The sequence below is a fragment of the Xyrauchen texanus genome, chromosome 27 (assembly GCF_025860055.1).
Source record: "Xyrauchen texanus isolate HMW12.3.18 chromosome 27, RBS_HiC_50CHRs, whole genome shotgun sequence".
In the NCBI taxonomy this organism is placed as follows: Eukaryota; Metazoa; Chordata; class Actinopteri; order Cypriniformes; family Catostomidae; genus Xyrauchen; species Xyrauchen texanus.
In genome coordinates this window covers 13,156,292-13,179,446 of record NC_068302.1, presented here as the reverse complement: position 1 = coordinate 13,179,446, position 23,155 = coordinate 13,156,292, and the positions used below count along the sequence as shown (strand labels likewise).

The 23,155-nt window shown below is 40.8% G+C and overlaps 1 pseudogene; it reads left to right on the top strand.

The window, feature by feature from the left end:
- LOC127620572 (membrane-associated guanylate kinase, WW and PDZ domain-containing protein 1-like) overlaps positions 1-23,155 on the top strand; it is a 121,761-nt pseudogene that overhangs the window by 32,905 nt on the left and 65,701 nt on the right.

The following is a 23,155-nucleotide window of genomic DNA, read 5'->3' as shown; positions in this document are numbered from 1 at the left end:
TCCATGAGTCGCTGGAACGGGCTGGGGCCCCGAACAAACCGAAAGGAAGCGCCACAAATTGGTGTAATCCAAACGGCGCGGTGAAGGCTGTTTTCTCGCGGACATTGGTGTCAAGGGATCTGCCAATAGCCCTTTGTTAAATCCAGGGTCGAGTAAAATCGAGCAGTACCTAACCGATCGAGCAGTTCATCAACACGGGCATTGGGTACGCTACAAATTTAGACACCGCTGACTTTCCTGTAATCCACACAGAACCGAACCGACCCATCACTCTTGGGAACAAGAACAACCGGCTGGACCAATCACTGTGGGATTCCTCTATTACGTCTATATCGAAAGCATTGCATCTAATTCTTCCCGAATCCACTTTCTTTTTATGTTCGGGTAAGCTTATAGGCGGTAACGCACCACCGCCTCGCCTCGGTCTCGATGTGGTGCTGTATGAGGTTCAGACGCCCGGAGAGGGAAAACACGCCCCAAGAACTCTTTTGTAACTCGAAACCTCTGTGAGCTGTCACGTGAGAGCTGGTCCCCACAAGTGACCGGAGTGTTAAGATTGTAGTTTTTGTTTACCTCCGTCCGAGCTCCGCCCTCCGAACTACCGCGGGCTAACGCCACAGAGGCCGCCTCCCTCCACAATTTCAGGAGGTTGAGGTGATATATTTGACGCCACCTCTATCGGCATCGCTTGACTTCATAATCGAGATCCCCTACTGGCCGTGGTGACCTCAAACGGTCCTTGCCACTTGGCGAGTAATTTTGAGCTCGATGTTGGGAGTAATACAAGCACTTTATCTCCCGTGCAAATTCCTCAGTAGCTGAGCACCCCTGTCATACAGCCGGCGCTATGCTTCTTGAGCTTGGAGCAAATGCTCTTGTGTTAATCGCCCCAGTGTGTGGAGCTTTGCTCAAGATCAAGAACGTATTGAATTTCATTTTTGGCATTAGAAGGTCCTCCTCCCAATTTTCACGGATGACATCGAGGACACCGCTGGGCGCCGCCTGCACAGCAGCTCAAACGGGAGAACTCCGTGGAGGCTTGCGGACCTCTCGCATCACGAAATAACAGGGGTCTAGCCACTTATCCCAATTTCTAGCGTCATCGCGTACCTAATTTACTTAATCATGTTTTTGAGCTGCTTTATTAAACCGCTCCACTAGGCCATCTGTCTGAGGATGGTAAACGCTAGTGCTAATCGATTTAATGCCCAAGAGCTCGTGAAGTTCGCGGGCGTCCGTGGACATAAGAGTTGTGCCTTGATCGGTGAGGATTTCTTTCGAATCCCCACCCGGAGATTATCTTGAAGAGTGCCCCTGCAACACTACGCGCGGAGATGTTGCTCAGAGGCACTGCTTCCGGATATCGCCGCTGCAATCCACTAGGACTAACACGGCTTATGTCCGCTGCTGACCGCTCTATCGGTCCCGACGAGGTCCATCCCAATTCTTTCAAGGGGACCTCGACACGGTAGAGGGCGCAAAGGCGCTTTTGGGGTGGCCGGTGGGTTTACCAGCTGACATTCGCGCACGCCGCGACACCACCTGCGGATCGCCATCGCCAATGCCCGCCAATAGAAGCGGCTATTAGACGGAGAAGTGTTTTTCGCTCCCTAGGTGACCGCCATAGGATATAGTGAGCCGCCTGGAAAACCATTTCCCGACGGCCCGCGGAATCAATAATTGTGTTACTTCCTCCTTTGTTTGGGCGCCCCAGCGCCACCCTGTATAGTTTATCTTTAATAGTTTAAAAATACGGATATGAGACGGCGACACCGGCCGGAGTTGTTGACCATCGATCACTCTCACTTGGTCAAAGGCGTGCTTAAGGGTATCATCCCGCTGACTGCTCCAAGGGGAAGTCCTCCCGGAATTCCCGGAGAGGAGGAGCGCCCACCTCGCCTCTTCCCACGCCACTGAGCAGTCGAGGACGGCCCTGGCTCCGCCTCCGCCAAAGCATCGCGACATCACACACCCCTTCACTCGCAAGAGGACCCATCCGCACAAACTCCCTCCAATAGCTTTCTAAAATTCGCCAATCCGCACTCCAAAATTAGCGGATGGGTGAGGCGGGACTAACCGCTGCCTCTACACTATGTTTTTCTCCCTGAATTTGATCGCCAGAGTCACCACGGATATTTGTGAATATCCCCTGTACACACCTTACCCTCACCAGTTTAGCTGAGCCCAAAGCTCTGGTTGAACCAAGCGCTGGTGGATGGTGGTCTGGTTACAGCCGGTATCCAACAAAGCTTGGTATGTACCCCCTGGATTCTTACCGAACTGCACGCTCCAGCCCGATCGGGGCAGCCTGTGGAGCATCGGAGACCCGCACTCACCGCCTCTATTTCCATCAGCGGGCACTGATCCCGAAGTGGTCCGGTCTCCGCACCTCCAGCAGACCGCCCAGACGCTGCGGCCGCACTGCAGGCTGGCGGGCTCCCACCTGAGGAGGAGAGCGCTGAAGGATGGAGAAGGGCTTGGTGGGCGCTCCTAAGACCGGGAGCTGGGCGCTGAACGCTCCACGCCTGCGGGGGCAGGAACGGACCCTGGGGAGAGAGCAGAGCGAGAGGGAAGAGGGGAGGGAAAAAACAGGGAAGACACAGGGAAAGGGGAGACAGACAGAGAGGGCTCATCCGCCTCGAATCGCCGCCATGTGGTCCTCCGCATGAGCCGGATCGGCTTCCTCCAGCGACGCCGGGCGGTGGCACTGGACCCACTCGGCCGCCTTCCGGGCAAACGCTGGACAAACTGCTCCAGTACCACCTGGTCGACGAAGTCCTCGACGCCGCTGTCCCGCGCAAGCAGCCACCTCCGACACGCATCACGGAGCCGCTGGGCTTAACGCGAACGGGCGGTCGGATTTCTCCAGTTTCAAGGCCCGGAAGAGTTGGCGACTTTCCTCTGGGGACCCACCAACCCGCTGCAGGATGGCTCTTCGCGAGATCATTGTAAGCCAGGAGGCTTGTTGCCGGCAGTTGTTGGGCCACGAAGTTGTGCTTCCTCGACAGGAGAGGGACTAATCGGGCTGCCCACTGGTCTTGGGGCCACCCCCAAATCTCCGCCGCCTCTCGAAGAGGTCGATGAAGGCCTCTGGTCGTCTCACCGCCCCATCTTCTGTAACGCTGGTGGGGGCAATGTGGCGTGGTGTCCGTGGTCGCTGCTGCGGCTGGAGCTGCCTCCTGGCTGAGGAGGCTCGGATGGCGAGCCGGTCCTCTGCTTGGGCCCGCATGATTTCAAAAAACGACGATCCTGGTCTTGCCGGAGCTCAAGCAGGGATTGTTGGTGGCTCTGGTGGAGTGTCGCGAGGGACTGGAGGACTTCAGCCAGCTGGGAGGACTCTATGGGGCTTACTCTGTTCCATTATTATGGTTTTTTTTTTTTTAATGTCCCGGTTTCGCACCAGTGTAGAACCCTCACGGAAGGAGGACAGGAAACTAAGGTTCCAGGGAAAAAGGTAAGGGTTTTAATGTCTGTCTCAAAAATAATTATAACAAAAGCAACACACAATAACATAAGCTTAGTGGGTTGGCTTGTTCTGGTCGAGTCCCTCTGTCTCTGCGTGCCGCTGGCTTTTCACCGCTCTCCTCACTCTACTGCAATTAGAGACAGGTGTTAGTCATAATTTGGCCCAGGTGTGAGCGCCCTTACCGCTTCTCTCTCCCGGACGGGCGCTTGACCACGCCCCCGCTGCCACATGTGTATTCTTGGTGGTTGCCAGGTTGTTGTCAAGAACTTGCTAAGGTGTTCTGAGTGGTTGTTTGTGAGTTGTAAAGTAGTTGCTAGCGTGTTTCTGAGTTGCTGGGCATTCTTAGGTGGTTGTTAGGGTGTTCTGGGTGGTTGCTAGATTGTTGTTAGGTAATGCTATGCAATTTGAGGTATCATTCATCCATATAGCACAAACAGAGTGGGACACACTATACACTAATTTTTAATACTTTAAGGGTAGTTTAGCCAAAAAGGAAAATTCTCTCATCATTTACTCACCCTCATGCTATGTGTATGACTTTCTTTCTTCTGCTGAACACAAAGATTTTTAGAAGAATATTTCAGCTCTGTAGATCCATACAATGCAAGTGAATGGGGTTCAAAACTTTGCTGCTCCAAAAAACCACAAAAAAAAGACAGAAGTGGTTTTGGCGATTTGCATTCTCGGTGCATCTGGGATGGCATGATGGCATGAGTAAATCGTTTACTTTAAAATTATAATTTTTGGGTAAAATATCCCTTTAAGGCTTGGTATACTTCGGTTGCACACAGGACGTAACAGCATAGGTGAATATACCTTTCAAGGTATACTGTTTTGACCCTCTGCATCAACGGACACATTCGTAACATGCGTACTATGACTGATATGTGATACTCCATCTGACCTGTAGAGGACAGCCCAGAGTTGTGTCCTTTACAGAACTTCAGTTTTGAAGGACATAGAAGAAAATAAAACAAAAAGAAAAGAAGATCAGAGCAGGACAGTAGATGTAGGGCTGGGTATCGCATGGCACCTCACGATACGATACGTATTGCAATACACATGTCACTATTCGATATATTGCGATACATCATGACAATTTATTTGGGTATATTTCAGTTATGTACTGATGTCTGATGAAGAGCATGTAGCTTGAAACATCACATTTTTGTGTCTTGGTGAGCTTAAATTGATTTGTAAGTAACAGTGTGGCAAATTTGTTGTGTGTTTACATGATATGACTACACATATTTGAATATGAATATTGATGCATGGATCTGAAGTATCAATACAATATCATGAAAAAAAGTTTAGCAATATATAGATATTTGATTGTATCGACAAAGCCCTTAGTAGATGTGGAATTTAGTATGTTGGTGCAAGAATGGTTGAGTATGAATGTGGAGAAGCACTATCAGTACTTCGTGTGTCTGCCCTTACTACTTTTCTGTTTTCCATATTGGTAGTTCCCTATCTGTCACTCACTCGACGTTGTGTCGATGTAGTGACACTAGGGGTCACTCTAGAGAGTCCGAGACACCTCTGATCTTTGATAAAAGGCCAATGGGAATTGGTGAGTGGTATTTGCATGCCCCTCCCCTGTACATACGGGTATAAAAGGAGAGGATTTGCATACTGCTCATTAGATTTTCTCGGTCGATGGTTCAAGCTGAGTCAAGCGATTTTTATCCTTCACCTCTGCTGGATCCTTACACAACGTCGAGTGAGTGACAGATAGGGAACGTCCTGGTTACTTCCATAACCTCCGTTCCCTGATGGAGTGTACGAGACGTTGTGTCCCTCCTGCCACAACGCTGAACTACCCGCTGAAATGGCAGGGACCTTATTCTCGGCTCCTCGGTACAAAACCTAATTAGCGGTATGCACGTCCCCTCCTTTTATTCCCATATCCCCGGAGGAGGGGCATGAAAATACCACTCGCCAATTCCCATTGGCCTTTTATCAAAGATCGGAGGTGTCTCGGACTCTCTAGAGTGACCCCTAGTGTCACTACATCGACACAACGTCGAGTGAGTGACAGATAGGGAACTACCAATATAGAAAACAGAAAAGTAGTAAGGGCAGACACATGAAGTACTGATAGTGCTTCTCCACATTCATACTCAACCGTTCTTGCACCAACATACTAAATTCCACATCTAAATTCCTCCTTTTATTCCCATATCCCCGGGGGAGGGGCATGAAAATACCACTCGCCAATTCCCATTGGCCTTTTATCAAAGATCGGAGGTGTCTCTGGCTCTCAAGCGTGTCACTACATTGACAGAATGTCTCGTTCCCTCCATCAGGGAACAGAGGTTACGGAAGTATCAAGGACGTTTTTTCTGCCCTATTCTTCGACTACTTGTAAGTCGGCCCAACTGTACTAGTTGCCACCTGGTGGATCCACATATTTCTGCAGTCAATCTCTTGCACATGTACAGATGTTATATACATATGTGTATGATGTAAAGTGCTTGTGTGACCTAAACATAAAATGCTTATGTGTAAACATAAAAACAGAAGTATACTTTCACGTATAGGGGTTTTGAAAAGTTCCTAACACTGTGTCCAGATCCATTCCTATAAAGCAACACATGATAAAAGGTATCTCTGCCATGTTAACATATTTTGTGTCCCAACCAGCCATGGCAAGTGATGATGGACAGGACATGTTGTCAACCATTTGGTTTATATTACTGCATGGATGCACAGGGTAGCCCCACCCACTGTGAACTCTTATTGGTCAAAAACCCTGCTCCTTATAATTGTACATTAAAGATGAAATATGTTCCGATCAGCTGTGATTGTGCAGCAGTTTCGCAATCAGAGTATGCAAACAAATTGCTCGTCACTGGATTCTTATTGCATCATGTCTGGTATAAATACAGTATAAGGACACAATATAAGTTCTAGCAATAGTTATAGTGATGCTTGCCCAAGGAAGCACCACTAACTTGCTCTAATTAAATACATATTGTTTGGGTAGAACAACAGACCAGCAATACCATCTTGTCATAATATCACAGAGGTTGTATCATAGCTGAATGCTTTGTGTGAGTTTGTATGTGTGTGTGTTGTTTCAGGGCTTATGTTCCTTTATGAGAACTGTGAGCTGTGTTTTATTACTATGGGTCTGTTATGTTGATGGGTTCGAGAGGCACTCTGTTCATCTATAACAGCCAAGTGGCCTGTCATCAGAAACCATAAACCATGGCAGATGAAATGTAGAGATCAGCCATATTGAGTGGAGTACTGGCCAGTTGTGTGTTTGTTTAACATATTGTCGCTTTAATGCAAGGCTGCAATTCAATTCAATGCGAAGGCACACACTTTTCATTATAACCTGATTACATAAGTACGATTTCATACAGGAAGTTTTAACTGAATTATATGACAATTGTTTGTGACATGAACATAAAGGGACAGTTCACCAAAATATTTAAATATTTTCTTCATTTACTCACAGTCATTCATCCTTTCATCATATACATTCAATAAAAGAGAATGGCGATTGAGGAAGTTATCCCCTTTTGTTTTCCATGGAAGAAAGAATGTTATATAGATTTAGAAGTAAATGAAGAACGCATGGTTGACATTTGTGTGGAATTGCCCATGATTTTCTAGATATTACTAAATAGCTTTATACTCTATGTAACATTTTGTATTCATTTTAGTCTTCACTCATTAGTATCTCTGTTTGCTGTTGTAGCCGGACGTAGAACAACCCTGGCTTCTGTTGATTGATTAGAAATACCTCAACGATCTCCAAAGGTTAATCAATACTGCCTCACGGGACTACAGCAGAATGTTTCAGTGTGTGTGTGTGTGTGTGTGTGTGTGTGTGTGTGTGTGTGTGTTTATGTGTGTACGTGTGTGTGTGTACATTTTCGCAAACTCTTCAGTTTTTTTGAATTGCAGATTTTGTTGTGGGTAAGCACATTTCATTTGTGAATGTTAATGTTAATTTATGGGATATTCTCTCTGTATGTGTTAATGAAATGTATAATTTCTCTATTTGTTTCTCTGTTTGCCTGTCTCTCTCTCTTTTTCTCTGTCTGTCTCTCTCACAGGCTCAACTCTATGCAAGGATCTGCGTTTATACCTGAGCAAATGTTTCACACCTGGTTCCATGGACAGTCACCTCCAACAAGTGATACGAGAAAACCTCTACTTGAGAGCCGTGCCCTGTGAGTATCCCAGTGGATGATGCTTTTGTTCATAGGTGGCTCTTTCAGAGATCCAGAGACCTGATGGTGTTTTACGAATTAAGTGTGTAATCACCTGACGTTTCCCAAACTCATGCTACTGGTTGAGTCACTTAGTACATTTACATACGCAGTTAAATTCAAGCTACAGCGGGGTTTCACTTAGTCGAGCTAAATCTCTGTAATTAAATATTTGAAGGACCGATGTCAGCTGAGGTAGTGTTAAATACAAGTTGTGTGTCACCTCTGCACAACGATGAGGCCAAATGTGTTCCTATTAACGTGCATACATGCTGGACAAAGCTGAGCTACAATCACATTATGTAGGTCCGATTTTGCAAAAATTGGACCGGTATATTTCAGTCGGACAATATGTTTTCATGACAGTGGCGGCGGGGCGTGGTCGAGCGTCTATTCAGAGAGAGAGAAAGCAGTAAGGGTGCATACACCTGAGCCAGATAATGATTACACCTATTTCCAATTGCAGTGAGCTTGGAGAAAGCGGTATATAAGGGACCACACCAGCGGCAAGAGCTACCCGTCTGAAACAGACTGTCTTATGCGAAACTAATGAGTCTAATGCTGAAAGCGATTTTGAGTTTGTTTATTAAAAGTCATACCTTTGAGTTAAAGTATTCAGTGCACTGTGTCCTCCCTATGTGAAGTCCTTACAATGATATTTAAAAAAAAAAACGAATTATTGTTTTAGTCAGACTGAAATCGAACTATGCAAGTGCATGTAAACGTACTTAGTCTTGCGGTGTCGGGCTGGTTAGGATGCTCAAATAAACAGAGCAATGTTTTGAAAGTGACACAGAGCCACAGTGTACACCTTTTGATTAATTTAAAGGGATAGTTCACCCAAAAATGAAAAATTCTCTCATCATTTACTCATCCTCATGCCATCCCAGATGTGCATGACTTAGTGTCTTCTGCAGAACACAAACAAATATTTTTAGAAGAATAACTCCGCTCTGTAGGTCTATACAGTGCACATGAATAGTGATCAACACTTTAAAGCTCCAAAAATCACAGACAGTCATAGTAAATATAATTTATAAAACTCCAGTGGTTTAATATATGTCTTCTGAAGATATGCAATCACTTTGGGTGAGAAACAGATCAATATTTCAATCATTTTTTACTATAAATCTTCACTTTCACTTTCAAGTACAAGTGGAAGTGGAGATTTATAGTAGAAAAAAGAATTAAATATTGATCTGTTTCCCACCCACACCAGTCATATCACTTCTGAAGACATTTATTTAACCACTGGATTCATATAAATTACTTTTATGCTGCCTTTATGTGATTGTTGGAGCATTGAAGTTCTGGTCACTATTCACTTGCATTATATGGACCTACAGTGCTGAAATATTCTTTAAAAAATCTTTGTTTATGTTCAGCAGAATAGAGAAAGTCATACACATCTGAGATGGCATGAGGATGAGTAAATTATTTATTTTTGGGTGAACTATCCCTTTAACATATAAATGGTTTACAGTTGACTCTTCATAAGGATAGGAAACTAATGTAACATACAACTTTTAATTGTAAAAGTGTACTGTTTATGTATAAATTAATATTAACCAAGATGAAGTGCTCTAAAAGTATTGTTCATAGTTAGCTAATGTTAGCTAATGTAGTTAACTAATGCTAATGAATGCAAGTGTTACCATTAAACACAGGCTTACACATATGTTAACATACAGTTCACATGCTTGTTTTAATAATCTACAGAAAAACAGGCTTGTTATTGCAACAGCACTTACCATCTAGGCTGATCAGAATCAAGGTGCTGCAGTTTTTGTGATAAAGTGTTAATTGGGGCGTAATCTATTTATTAAAAAGCAGGTGTTAACAGCTCCAACAGGTTTAACTGCAACAAGAAAGGAAGGATATGATAGAAAACGGGATTGAAAGATATTTTTAAGGGGGGTGGTATCTTTTATAAATGCGAGGACAGAGAGAAAGATGAGGAAGACACCCGTATAATACTTCCATGCTTTTCACTTTGCTTTTCTCGCTCCTTTCTATCAGGTGTTTCTCTTTCACACATTCTTTTCCGCTCAACTCCCTGTTGCTTAATTTTTCTGCGCCCTTTATCCTGCATTAAAAACCCTAATTATATATATATTTTTTGATTTCTTTGCTATTTTAATCCATGTGTGGAGATATTTGGATTAACCTCCATGAAAATAATAAGCTTTTTTTTTTAATAAGTAGATGAAGTTCTGCTAGTTTTTATGGTGGAATTATTATTACACTGTGTAAGTATTGTGGACACACTAGGGTTGTACTGATGCTATCATATATGTATAATGACATTCTTTTTCTCACTATAATGCTTCAATTCTTTGTAGATCCTTGTACCAATATTTTTATGTACATATTTTTTTATGTGTGCATTCTTAGAAGCAGATTGTCTAAATAAGTGCAAACTCTGAAACCAGCATTTCTCAGTGTGAACATTTTATCTGACGAAAGTGAAGCAAAGGGTATCTCTTAGTTTCAAGAATGAGTCAATTTTAATATTGCAATGTATCGACTCATGACACATGTATATGTGTATAATATTGTAATACACATCATATTGGGGTTAAATATAGCCAGGACATTTTATTGACAGGTTTTGGGGGAATCAATTTTAGAGTGTCTATATACACTAATAAGCCAAAAGAATATGACCACCTGCCTAGAATGATGTTGGTCCTCTGCGTGCCGCCAAAACAGAGCCAACCTGCTGAGGCATGGTATCTACAGGACCTCGGAATGTGTTCTGTGGTATCTGGCACCAAGATATTAGCAGCAGATTCTTCAAGTCCTGTAAGTTGCGAGGTGGAACCGCTGTGGATCGGACTTGTTGGTGCAGCACATCCCACTGATGCTCAATCGGATTGATGTCCACATGAGTGGCCAGACTCAGGGTTTCCCAGCAGAGCATTGCCCAAAGCATCACACTCCCTCCACCGGCTTGTTGTCTTCCCACAGTGCATCCTGGTGCCATCACGTCCCCAGGTATATGGCACACACCTACAAAGCTGTCAACGTGATGTTGAGCGGGCCCAAAAAAAAAACGAGACTCATCGGACCACGCAACATTCTTCCATTATTCCAAGGTCCAAGGATGCTCGCATATCCATTCTAGGTGCTTTCGATGGTGGACAGGGGTCATCATAGGCACTCTGTCCGGTCTGCAGCTACGCCGCCCCATAAACCGCAGGGTGTGATTTTTCCTCTTAGTTGGCTTCAATCATTGCTGAAGGCTCCTACTGCTGAGTACCTACATCTTTTAAATGTTGTCTTCCCTTAACAACTTCAGTGCTCTCAGCTACTGATTTATGGTAATTATTTTGGATAAAGATGTACAGTTTTAATTTTAAGTCATCCATTGTGTTTGAATTTTCATGCTGATCCAAGCTGAATACCCATCAAACTTCAAGGCTTTCTAAACTTTTTTAAACTTTAAAGTTTGTTTTGTTATGCCAACATTTAAAATTTGCCTTGACAAGCTTTCCTAGTTAAAATTATTGTGCAGTGTGCTGTTAATTTAGCATAGCTGTATAAATATCCCACTGTTACCCGGAAGGGGCTTTAGTTTGGCTAAGCAGAGTAGACAGAAAAGCCTGTCGTGGCCTCAGGTTGCTAGCTCTAGTTTCATCTGACAGAGAAGGAAAACAGCAGAGTAAACACTCTGGATGCCTCCAGCTTGGAAGTCATACTTCACCTGTCCAATATATGTAGCAGTAACATTGACAGTAACTGGGGCAACATGAATACATAAGAAATCATGCTTTGATCCAAGAGCAATAATAAAATAAATATGCAAATAGCCACAGTAAAAGCCTGACCTTGACTCTGCTGAACAAACTGAGAAATGTTCAATCCTTATGTCAGTCTTCACTTGCTTATTACTGTAAATAATGGATGTACTATGGTGAATTTATCACATACAACAAGGGTTGGGGAGTAACAAAATACATGTAATGGGATTATGTATTTAAAATACAAAATATATGTAACTGTATTCCACTACAGTTACAATTTAAATAATTTGTAATTAGAATACAGTTACATTCAAAAAGTATTTAATTACTGAAGAGATTACTTTGCATTTTATTGTCTTTTGTTTCATTTAATATTTAGTCCTTTCAGATGGAAAACATTTATACTTATAAATGATGTGATCCAAGGTGCATTTGAACAGCGGTGAAACACTTTCTTATGATGTGCTACATTCATACGAGCAGACAGAGAAGTAAGTTTAAAGTAAGTTTGGAGCACAAGAAATAGAAATAAACAATGTGTAAATTGTCAGCTTTAAATGCTTTTTCTAGTCATTTTAAATTAACATGTTACCAGACATGATCATTTCTTTTATCAAGAATATTCATTGTGGATCATCATTTCTTTTTTTCAAGTAAGACTTTTGATATTAGGGCAAAAATCATATTCTTGATAATAATTGTTGTATTGTTTTCCTGTAAAAGTATCTAAAAATCCTTAAACAAGATCATTTTGATTTATCTTATTTTAGAAACAACACTGCATAATATCAAAAACAAAAAGAATATTCCAAGGCACTCGAATTGTGTAGAAAAAAGTTAAAATCCTTTATTAAATCATGGCTTTTAGCAGTAAAATTGGTGACAAATACAACACTGCATAATATATTTAGGTTTTTAAGAGAATGTATTTTTAACATGTGTAATATGTCTTACTGTGGTAGAATTTTTATAGTCAAAACAAGTGAAAAATCTACCAGTGCTGAAGAAGTTATCCAAAGTATATTACTGACCTTGAGTAATCTAACGGAAAATGTTACAAATTATATTTTACATGTATTATGTAATCTGTAGTGGCAAAAGTAACCCTCCCAACCCTGCATACAACTTATTTTGTTTGCTTCATCTTTTGGCCACTGTATTGTGTGATTGGACTGTTCCAAAACAAGTATCCGACATTGGCAGAATTTGAAGGCATCACTGGTTCACTGCTGATGTGTAGCCTGTTCCAAAAGGAAGGAGGCATATTGTATGTATCTTTTGGGGGAAAGTAATCCCAGAATGCAAGCTCGGAGAAACAAATCCATCCAAGATGGCAAATTTGAATTCAAAAGTATTTATTATAATGGAAAATATATTTATAATTTGATTAAATTCTGAGATTACCGATAAAAATAGTTAAATGTAATTAAAAATGGACTCTTTAACACAATATTTCTGAGTGATATGCTTTGCAATGCCTATTAGAGTATCATGCTGTTAGCTTAGCAACATGCTAACAGCAAACTCCAATTATGCATTGTCTCCAGTGTTTAGCTTATCTGTATGATACAAAAAGTTATTACCTAAGTAGAATGTGCCAAATCAGTCAGTTACCAGGTTTCACTTCAGTTTGTATGTTGCCTTAAAAGGCAGCTGCCTATCTAGGCAGTAGGCAGCAAGGCATTTGGTTTTGGAACAGAGCATGTGTATGTCACATGGCAACAAAATATAGCAGACTGTATTAGAGAGTGTATGACTGTATCAGTTCATTATTACATAATGCTTTATATAGCTGTAGGCAAGAGGATAGTGTGCAGAGTATCTTAATATTACATTTAAATTTCATTCACTTTCTGATTGTATTGTCTAGCTTGTCTACATTTGATTGGATTGCATAATGCTATTTATCCCATCATGCCTTTTTTAAAGTTTATAAAGAGGTCAACAGTATGCAGACGAGCATGTTTTAATATTAATTATTTAGTGCAGTAAATTCTTTCTCATTCACCCCATCCCAGATTTCCCTGTTTCTCAGGATCTATTATTATAAAGATATTCAATTATAAAATAATTCCAAAATAAGTGCACATTAGAATAAATTAAATACATATTGTTGCTGTACCATTAAACCAAAGTCAATGAACAGTTGTTGGCTGGGCAACCACATGTGAGAGTTGTTTACATGGTCCACGGCTAAAGAGGAGAGCAGGACATAAAGGATTCAATCACTTAAATGAATTAAGAAACGGTAGGCTGTTTTATAATTTTAGCACAGATAAAGGAAACTATTTTATATGTCCATTCTGCTTAAACTACATACATGAAAGATTGATTAAAGTTACATCATTTTCCCTTTGGCATCATGTGTTTGCCTCGAGCTGTCATTTGTTTGGTTGTATGTGCCTTGAACATAATGTGTGGTTACTAAGATGTATCAGTACGCCTTGCTGAATACTCTTGAACTGATGTTGAAGGGAGACTTCAGTTGTGTGTATGTGTATGTGTGTTTGTTTGAGTGCTCTTGTCTTGTCTAGCAGTATGTCTCTCAATCTGTCCTGGAAGGACCTTGAGTTTGCTGAGGTCACCATGAGATTATTTCTAGAGGGTCACCATTGATGCAAGGGGTCAAAAACACCCGACAAACAATTAATGAGCTCATCATTAATTAATGGATGGAGAGTCTCATAATGTATTCTTGATGTCTCAGATGTGTGGGCCAATCACTTAGCTGCACCTCTGAGATCAGAGGCTAATTATTCACACAGAGCTAGTCTCGTGTCTGTTAGGAGTTAATTCTGATATCCTTTTGAGCTTTATAATGTAATTTCTTTTTAGATTTCATTTTTTAGTGCATTTGGGTATGACATGTTAAGCACCCAGATTAATTCTTATTGCTTAGAGGTTGCTCTTGCATAGCTCAGGAGACATAATGGAGTTTTCAGTTATGTTTTGAAAGTCTCTGATCTTTCTTCTAAAAGATCAAATTGGAAGCAAATTAGTCAATTGTTGATGTATTGTAAGAGTACAGAGCAATAAAATTAATGTGGATAGGATAATAGCTCTGATAATTTAGTCTTGATTGTTTGCATTCATGTTGATTTTAGTATTGTGCACAGTATATACTGTATATATATATATATTTGTGATATTTTCTTTCCTGTGGGCAATGTCGAGCATCCCAAAGTGTGACATGCAATAATTAATATTTTTATAATTACATATGCATTGTTTTTAACCTCATATTCATTGAATGGCTATGCAATATTTGTACCTTTAAAAAATGCAGTCTGTTGTTTAAGTGAACTTTGAAAAAAACTATAAGATGATTAAAAATACAGATACAGCACCTTAAATGGATAGTTCACCCAAAAATGAAAATTCTCTCATCATGTGGTATGGGATCCAAAATTTTGAAGCTCAAAAAAGCATTTAAATTCAGCATAAAAGTAATACAAATGATTCCAGTGTTAAATCCATGTCTTCAGAAGGGTGAATAAATGAGTAGAGAATTTTCTTTTTTGGGTGAACTATCCCTTTAAATACACACTTCCTCTGATAAATTCATATAAATTATATAAGAAATAAATAGAGAAAAAAAAGTTCATGGGCTTGTCCCATATATTTTTCAAATACACAGGCGGCCAAAATTTGGAATAATGTGCAGGTTTTGCTGTTTCAGAAGAAAATTGGTACTTTCATTCACCAAAGTGTCATTCAACTGTTCACAAGGTATAGTCAGGACATTACTGATGTAAAAAACATCACCATCAAGATTTCAAAAAAGTAATTTGTGATAAAAATCTAGACAGGCCCCATTTCCAGCAGCCATCACTCCAACACCATATCCTTGAGTAATCATGCTAAATTGATCATTTGGTACTAGTAAATCACTTGCCATTATATCAAACACAGTTGAAAGCTATTTGGTTCATTAAATGAAGCTTAACATTGTTTTTGTGTTTGTATTTGAGTTGCCACTGTATGCAATAGACTGGCATGTCTTAAGGTCAATATTAGGTAAAAAATGGCATAAAGAAAGATTTCATACAAAGGTGTACACTACTGTCTACAAAGACAAAGGACAACTGTCTCTAACAAGGACAGAAAGAGATGTGGAACACCAGATGTACAACTAAACAAGAGGATAAATACATCTAGTTTGAGAAATAGACATCTCACATGTCCTCAGCTGACAGCTTCATTGAATTCTACCCGCTCAACACCAGTTTCATGTACAACAGTAAAGAGAAGACTCAGGGGTGCAGGCCTTATGGGAAGAACTGCAAAGAAAAAGACACATTTGAAACAGGAAAATAAATAAAGAAAAGGTTAGAGTGGGTTAAGAAACTGACATTGACAACAGATAATTGGAAAAGAGTGTTATGGATCTTAAACCCATTGAGCTTTTGTGGGATCAGCTAGACTTTAAGGTGCGTGAGAAATGCCTGACAAGACAGCCACATCTATGGCAAGTGCTACAGGAAGTGTGGGGTGAAATGTCACCTGAGTATCTGGACAAACTGACAGCAAGAATGCCAAAGATCTTCAAAGCTGTCATTGCTGCACGTGGAGGATTTTTTGACGAGAACACTTTGAAGTATTTTAAGAATTTTTCTTTCAAATTGTAATAGTAATTTTTCACGTTATTAATGTCCTGAATATACATTGTGATCAGTTGAATGCCACTTTGGTGAATAAAGTTCCAATTTCTTTCCATATGTATTCCACTACAGTTACAATTTAAATCATTGGTAATTTGAATACAGTTACATTCAAAAAGTATTTTGATTACTGAAGAGATTACTTTGTATTTTATTGTAATGTGTTTCATTTAATATTTAGTCCTTTCTGATGGAAAAAATATTCATATAAATTATGCGATCTAAAGTGCATTTGAACAGCAGTGAAACACTTTCTTATGATGTGTTACATTCATACGAGCAGACAGAGAAGTCTGAAGTATGTTTGGAGCAGCAGAAATAAAAATAAACAATGTGCAAATAATATTAAGCTTTATGCTAAGCAAAAACCTATTACCAGACACAATCATATATTTTTATCAAGAAAATCCACATTAGAACATTAATTCTTTATTCTCTAGTGAGACTTTTGATATTAGGGCAAAAATCTTATTCTTGACCAGAATATTTGTATTGTTTTTTTTTTTTGTAAAAATATCTAAATTCCTTAATTTTCAAATTTGTTTGATCTTGTTTTAGAAACAACACTGCACAAAATATTTAGGTTTTTCAGAGAATGTATTTTTAACATGTGTATTTTGTCTCACTGTACAGGCGGATTTTTTTTTTTTATATCAAAACAAGTGAAAAAACCTACCAGTACTGAAGAAGTAATCCAAAGTATTTAGAATACATTACTGACCTTGAGTAATCTAACGGAATACGCTACAAATGACATTTTACATGTATTCTGTAATCTGTAGTGGAATACATTTTAAAATTAATCCTCCCAACCCTGACCAGTGTATATTACATTTTAAAATAATAATAACTAAAAATAAATTTAATAAATGAAAAGCAATAATACACTGAAAGCAAGCTACATGTTACAGTAATTCTGTAGCATTTTAGATAAGTATTTATATACCATTAGCAATATTTTGGCAAGTAGATGTCTTCTGTTTTCCTCATGGATTCACTGTAAATAATTGTATTTTTTCTTTCTGATTCAAAGAACAGTTCTATTGATTGTTTACTACAATCTGAAAGTTTGAATTACCATTGTTTTTTTGTTTTTGTTTCCATCATATTGCAATGTTTACATACTCAATTGTGATTGTTCATTTTCTTGTATTTATTTGCACACTGAATTGTGAGTTTCTTTCTTGCTTGCAGTTTACTACTTGTTGTTGTCCCTCTATATTAAGCTGGGATTATAGTATAAGTATTTTAATAAATACTCACATCACCTTTAAGGTATTGAACAATGTAGCCAATGAGTGGATCCAAATGTACCATGTAACTGATTATTAAATGAACATGCAATTATGCATACCTGACATGATATGCACATGAATAATGCATGACATGTAGTAACTTCTTCCATTATACAACATTTATGTATTCACAGCAATATTGTTAACAGAATTTTCTCATTTCATGTGCATTATGTACACACACACACATCTGCTCACACACTCACTCTTGAGGCCAACCTTAAATTAGACAGACTATGCATTTCACTTCTCGCTTTAAGTGTCCTCTTGTCGAGCTGTGATTGACGTGTGGAGGTAAATAATACACTCTAATCATTCCAGTAGGCCCCTGGCTGTGTGAGCTGTGGGTGAATATATCAATGCACACGCATACGCACACACACACACACACACACACACACACACACACACACACACACACACACACACACACACACACACAATGCAATAAAACTCACAGTGCAGGACCTCAGAGGGGGAATCACTGGGACTAATGTTCATGTTTTGATGTATTGAAAGATTTTGCTTATCAGACTCTTAATTAGAGAAATTGAAGTGGAAGGAGGAAGGATGTGTGAGTGTGTCTGGGTTGAGTGTGGTACCACACAGAGTAGGAGAGTGAGAAAGAATTAGAGATTGATGTTGTGTCTGTGTGGAGCTGTTCACTGCCTGCAGAGAGGGAGGGCACTGTCAGATTTTCGAGGCTGGATTGCTGTAATTGGTCTAGGCTGTTCATAGCATTGTAAACTTGTCAGTTAAGGGAGGACGGAGAGAAGATAAGATGGCATCTTAATCTGGGACTGCGCAAACACATACTGATCTGAAGGCTTTTGTGTGGGTCAGTGATCTGTCAATAATTATGTATGTTATTTGGACTTACAACAGTTAACTTGTGACTCTGATTGATCCTGCTTTGGCTTTGTTTGAAACTATTTTCATTAGCGGTGCAAAAATATGTAAAGTGTACGTTATTTGAAATAAACTTGTTAGAACTGTTTGTGGCAGGGCGGAGGGCGGGGCCGGGTCGTGATCCTACACACCGGATCACGACCCGGCCCCGCCCTCCGCCATGCCACACTGTTGTTTAAATGTAATATCACACTCAAAGTTGTGCTGTTGTACTGAATATCAGCACAGCTGTAATTACCTGCCGCCTTGTGTCTATGGCTGAATCACAGCCATGCTGAAATTCAGTTCCTTGTGCTCGAGTGATATTGCTTAATTGCTGCTTTAAATGTGTCCCTGCCTGTCCACTGTCAACCACAGGTACAACTAGGCAGCCACGAGACGGAGAGATCACAGGAGTCGACTATAACTTTGTCTCGGTTGAGGAGTTTTTCTCGCTCGAGGAGTCCGGGGCACTGCTGGAGAGTGGCAAGTTTAAAGGTCAGCCCACATTCATGACACCACACCTTAAATATTCTGATATTTTTGTGATTTTCTTGGTTATACAACACATATAACACATTATACGAAAACACCAGCAAGTGTCAAGACACAGATCAATAAATACCCTTTTCCATCCAAGTTCCAAATTTAATATATGACTAAAACCATAATATCACTAAAACAATGTGCGAATAAAGCCACGTGTTCAAAAGAACAAAATCGTTACTTCTGGAGAAAGTGTAGCTACTGTGACTTTTATTTATAAAATACAAGCTATTTAGAGCACACAGACAAAACACTCTAAATATCTTTGTCTAATGTCTGGGAGCGACAGCGCGTCACACAGTTCTGGGAGCACTATGTGTGTGCGTTCTTCTTTCCGTATGCCTTTACCATCTATCATCTACAATATATTTGTCAAAAAGTGACAATAAACCTGCTCTTCAGCATAGTTAAAATTTGTATTCGACTTGTTTTCTCTGCAATCTCTTTGTAGGATTTGGATTTTCAGGATACAGTTATTTCAGGATGACCTGAGCAACATTTCAGATGTGATGATTGATCCGTTGGTTAGCCCAGTTATGAACGAGTTATTCAATCACATTACTTTTTTGATGCACATCTTGTATTACTAATAAGTTCAATAGGAGTTTATTTGTTAAATGTGTTTCCATCATAGTTAATGTGCATTTATTCTTTTCAAATAAAAATGTATCCACCTCAAGTGGATACATGTTTTTATTGCACATTTTGGAGATTTTTTTCACATCTTGTTTCCATCCAGCAGTTTTTATGTGATATCCAAAAATGTGCATACGTGGATGGAAACCCAGCTATTGACACTGAACAAATCACTGTATTTTGTATCAGTATCTGGCAATTGTATTAGGTAGTGGTATGTATCTCTTTTAGAATTAGGGGTATATGATACACCCCTGCCTGGTCGAGGGCAGCATGCGGGGCATCAGGGATCCGGACAAGCGTCCCCACCTCCATCAATGGACACGACCCAGGTAGTGTCTGGCTTCCCTGCAGCCCCAACAGACTGGCCCAGGCTTCCCTACCATGCCCGGGGAGCCAGAACAGGATGGAAAGGGGGGTTGAGATGCAGGCGAGTGAGAGAAGAGAGAGAATGAAGAGACTCTGCTTCACTGCCTCCTGGAAATGCCGTCATGTAGTCCTCTGCCAGCTGGACGACCAGAAAGCTGGGAGATTAACTGCTCCAGTACCACCAGGCGCTGTGGGTCCCCTCAGCCAGCAACCGTTTCTGGCAGGCATCCCAGTGCTGTTGGGCAAAGACAAATGGGCAGCCATGCCTCCTGAACCTCAGGGATCGGAAACGCTGGCGGATCTGGTCAGGACTTTGACAAAACCACTGCAGGATTGCTTTCTTGATCCTGGTAGTTGAGGAGGCTGGTGGTGGGAAGTTGCTGGGCCACTAGCTGCACCTCCCTGGAGAGTAACGGCAACAAGTGAGCTCTCGAACAGGTCGAGTTAGGACTCTGGATCATCATTTGGCCCCAACTTAATGAGGATCACAGGGGAAGTGGGGTCCGGGGGGATCGTAGCACCAGTCTCCTCTCTGTCGATCAGGCTCCAGAATGCCTACCGGTCCTCCGCTTGAGCCTGGAGCAGGAGTTGGAAACACTGTTCCTGATCCAGGTGGAACTCTATGCTTTTTGCTGCTTTAACAACACTTAATTCAAGTAGATTCTTCACAACACGCAATAAGACAACATAAACTTTGAATGCACTCAGTAAACGCCGACATCATGCTCTCGAGTCGCTCTCTCTCTCCCAAACTTATGCGCTGGTGTGCCTTTTCAGATCTCCCTCCACCATCACTATAACAAGAGACCGGTGTTAGAGATAAATACAACCCAGGTGACAAGACTTACCGCTCTCCCTCTCCTGCAGACAGACACATGACCACACCCCCATCCCAACTGTAAACGGTCAATGCATGTAAAAAGTCCTGCCTTACAGGTAAAAGAGCCAATCAGCTATCAAACTCATGAAAGTGTATGCGTACTAGAAATACAAGGTGGGTAAATTGTGTTTTTTTTTAGCATAATCTGATGTAAAGGAGCACAAAATGCATTATACCTATGTTGTCAGATTTTACTGCTGATTTGAAATATGTTCTTTGATCATTATATTGTCCAATCATTTTGGAGGTTTCTGCCTTTCTAGATTTAAGTAGATAGCACTTTCATGGCTAGAAATAGCTTCTCTGGAGCGTTCCAAAGATGGCCATCAGTGGACTGACTTGCTAGAAACACTTTGGTACAGGTGAAAGTTTAATATTGATTCGTCAGGTGTTAACAAGCGGTTAAAAGGAGTGCTTATGAGAAAAAAAAGTTACTGGATTTGCCAAAGTTTGCAAGGCTTGTGGCATTATTTATAAAAAAAAACAAGTTTGCAGGCATTTTGAACTCTCACACACACAGCAACAATCAGTTGTGAGCGCTCTTCTTGCATATGTAACGCACGAGTAAGACAGCATCTGGGTGTGAAATACCTCAGTTGGCATTTCGTAAAACGGATACTGTCGAAAGACAGGTATCATTACATTTATATTGTATTATCGACCTTGTACTGAAGTACTGGTACTTTTGACATCACATGAGAAAAACATTCAGGGCTTTATTGAAAACATTCTGGGATTAATCGCTAGAAACCAACCCCTAGTTCCACTCATGCTTTTGAGTCTCTCACTTTCCCCCTCTTTGTTCAATTTATTCAACAAAGCACAACCTTTGCTGAATTGGTCAGTGTCCCTTTTTCGATCATATCCACGTTTTTATGGAATATTTGTCTGATAGAGAATCAAGTAATTGCAAAAGTGCTTACACAATTTTTACAGTAGTGCCTCCTCTGCTGAAAAAGTCCCACAAAGCTGGTCACCAGCATATGTGTTTTGGTTGCTGGCCCCCAGCATGGAATGCTGGTGCTCCAAACAGGCTGTGGAGCGGAGGGGGGCGGGGCCGGGTCGGAATATCTCGCGTCCGGTCGAAGGATAAAAGCGGCCGGTGACGATGGTTCAAGAGAGAGAGAATTACGGGCATGTCCGTCATGTGTGTGTGTGTATTGATGTTTGTGTGTTTTGAGTTTAATTAAATTATCATTTATGTTGACACGCCGGTTCTCGCCTCCTCCTTGCCCATCCTTTAACTGTGTTACACAGGCTTTTTGACTAGCCTAAACAGCAATATTTATTTTCTCAACCAGCTTCATCTGAAAGACCAGCTAAGTTTATAAAACAAGGTAAGCATATAAATAAACACAAATAATAGGACATATAACAGAATGGCATATGTATATGTGCAAGTGGTGATGTATGTGCAAGGTAGGGGTATGTACAGTTATTAAATATGTGAATTTACAAATGTATATGAGATATGTATTTACCGGTACAGTATTGCACTATGGGGGAGTCCTGATGCAGTTTAATTGTTCATGTGGAAAATGGCCTGAGGGTAAAAACTGTTCTTGTGTCTGGATGTCCTGGTGCTAAGTGCTCTGTAGTGCCAGCTAGAGGGCAACAGTTCAAAGAGGGAGTGGGCAGGGTGTGTGGGGTCCAGAGTGATTCTACCTGCATGTTTGCTCATGGTGGAGACATACAGGTCATGGAGGGTGGGCGGGGGGCACCAATAATCTTCTCAGCAGTCCTGATTGTCTGTTGTAGTTTCCGTTTGTCTGATTTGGTGGCTGAACCAAAGTAGACAGTTATAGATGTACACAGGACAGACTCAATGACGGCCGAGTAGAACTGTGTCAGCAGCTCCTATGGCAGGTTGTACTTCCTTCGCCAGCTGAGGAATTTCAACCTGCCACAGGAGCTGCTGACACAGTTCTGCCGAGCTTTCTTCACAATGGAGTATATGTGGGTGTCCCATTTCACGTCCTGAGAGATGGTAGAGCCCAGGAACCTGAATGACTTCACTGCTGCCACAGTGGGTCAACTTTTTTTACTAAAATTTTTATACTAAATATTGAATATAAGTTTCCATCACACAGGTAATATACCATCTAAAATAGGAATACCAGTGCAAATGTATTGCATTTCAGTATAACAAACTATTTTAAACATAATGGAACAGAAGCTTATTCTTTATTCCTTCCATCATTATTGTCATCTCTGTGATACGTATGCCTTTAGCATTTGAGTCATGCTCTCAGGGGCAGGATCACCAATCTCGACTGATTAAATGAATAAAATGAATTAGCATTAAAAATGCAGCTGCATTTACAGAATGCCATAAGCGTCATTCTCACCTTGCCGACACAGGCGTATGATTTACTTGCCACCGCAAAGATGGGGATCAGGAAAAGGGTTTTAAAAGCTGTTGAAAACATATACATATAC